Source organism: Oncorhynchus kisutch, linkage group LG7 (genome assembly GCF_002021735.2).
Source record: "Oncorhynchus kisutch isolate 150728-3 linkage group LG7, Okis_V2, whole genome shotgun sequence".
Taxonomy (NCBI): Eukaryota; Metazoa; Chordata; class Actinopteri; order Salmoniformes; family Salmonidae; genus Oncorhynchus; species Oncorhynchus kisutch.
Genome location: NC_034180.2, coordinates 41,257,717 through 41,260,216, shown reverse-complemented (window position 1 = coordinate 41,260,216; position 2,500 = coordinate 41,257,717). Strand labels below are relative to the sequence as shown.

At 43.0% G+C, this 2,500-nt stretch overlaps 1 protein-coding gene across 1 annotated transcript in view; it reads left to right on the top strand.

Moving 5' to 3' along the window:
- LOC109894627 (usherin-like) overlaps nucleotides 1–2,500 on the top strand; it is a 378,093-nt gene that overhangs the window by 183,010 nt on the left and 192,583 nt on the right.

Here is a 2,500-nt window from a genome sequence, read left to right as displayed (position 1 = left end):
AGTAGCCCTCTAGTCTAGCTAACACCAGCACAGCATCACGCGGCTGAGTAGCCCTCTAGTCTAGCTAACACCAGCACAGCGTCACGCGGCTGAGTAGCCCTCTAGTCTAGCTAACACTGAGTTTGGAGCAGGCAGGTAGAGGCGCAGCCTTGGTGGGGGGTCCTGAGCCCTCCACGGCTGTACAGTGAGCTATGCAGGCAGTTTTTCAGGCCGTCGTCCATTAATCTAGGTTGAGCTATATAGCCTTGTTTAAGAGCTAATATGACGGTAGGGGTCAGTGTGCAGTAGGAAAATCAATTTGATGTGGACGTGATTACAAAAAGAGAGATTATAGTATCGATTCTCACCGAGTGAAATTTAAACATTGTTCTCTGTCAGGAGAGACCGGAGTAACAGCTAGACTCTGTTTCTGTCTCTCACCCACACATTCACACACACACACACACACACAAACATTCACTCACAAACACACACACACACATTTACACACACACTCACACACACATTTACACACACACACAGACAAAAACACACACACACATCTACACACACATTCACACACACATTTACACAACATTCACACACACACACACACACACACACACACACACACACACACACACACACACACACACACACACACACACACACACAGACAAAAACACACACACACACACACACACACAAACACACAGACAAGAACACACACACATACACAGACACACACACACAGACACACACACACCCCTGACATGGTATTTGGGATCAAACACCCTGGATCATATAGGGAAAATAACAGTGTTGTTACTTCAAAATGTTTTATATATCACTTAGCTATTACTCGTTATTTATTTTATCAGTAATTAATTACTTTCCATATTACTCCCTGGGTAACGTAATTCATTAGGCTACTCGTTATATAACTTTTTCGTTACACCCAAAACAGTGCACGTCCTCACTCAATGTAAACAATGTCAACATTACATTACGTAGGCCTGTACACCAACACAATTAGGCTGATAGTGACATATTCTACTGTGGATAAGGGCAACATTTCCTCTGCTATATACCCATCTCCAAGCTGGTTCAGCTCTCCCTGGGTTACAGGCTGTCCTCCTGAACCATTAGAATCAAATTTGGATGTTTGGATGGGATAGGTCTACAGTCATCCTCAGCAGCAGTGGTCAAGTTTCGGGGATGTTGTTTCGGGGACGATTGGACATCGAGGCCTTCACGGGTCCAAAACATTTGACCTGTTTCGAAATGAATGGGCCTGGGGCTTTCCCATCCAGACCAAATATGCATAAATACATTTTTTTTTAAATATAGAGACCTATTCTGAACAGCCCCGAGGAAAACTAGACCTGTTCCGTATGAACCTAGTCGGATCCGTTCCGAGTGAGGGAAGCAGCAGAAACGGTGGTTTTAAACTACTGTATTAACCGTAGCTGATAAAGCATGTTGGAGAGGATGTAGAGACAGGTGAGGCTCTAGCAGGTGCCATGCTTGTGTGTAGGCTACTGTGAGTGTGAGCAAGTGACATGGGGAACAGAGATGAGGCAGAGACGAGAGACGGCAACCAAACAAGCCGACTCGCGCTATAGTTGACTAGCTGTCATAGCCAGGTTATTTATCATCCCCTATGATGACGTAGTAACTGTCTTGACTGCATCAAACTGGGAGAAGCTAGTTAAGCTAGCTAGCTAGGCTAATTTAGGCTGCATGCGGTTTCTTGTCCTACACAGTTACAAACAACAACAACTCAGAATATAAAGTAGCAGCCTACCTGTTCTTAGTGGTTTTAACCTGTCCTTCGCCTTGAACTTTTAATTCCATCCTACATTGATTAGATATCGCCTCACTTTTGCGCCACACGGAGGGTTGACTGTAGCCTATTGCCTCTTTGATGACTTATGATTGGCCAACAACAACAATCTACATGCTCCACTCTCGTGAAAGCAACGAGCAGCAGCAACAATTATCAAAATTCTCTCTCTTCTCAACTGCAACAGTCGCGTTCGGATCTGTATGGGTCCTTCCGGACAAGTTAGTTAAAATTACACATACCCGAGACAAGTGACAATCAGATCTGACCCAGACCCGTGACATCTGGATTGGGTCTGGGGTATTCGGGTACAGGTGGATCCGTGAAGACCTCTTGTTTCTAGCAGTGGAAAGGTTTAATATTACTTGTTACCACAAAATGTAATATTATTACTGTAGCGTGTTACCTCCAACACTGAAAATAAAACATTCCATTCTGTTCCATTCTATTACATTATGTTCCACTCTATTTTATTCTGTTCCATTCTATTACATTATGTTCCACTCTATTTTATTCTGTTCCATTCTATTCGGTTCCATTCTATTATATTCTGTTCCATTCTATTCTGTTCCATTCTATTATATTCTGTTCCATTCTGCTATATTCTGTTCTATTCTGTTCCATTCTAATTCTGTTCCATTCTGCTATATTCTGTTCTATTCTGTTCCATTCTAT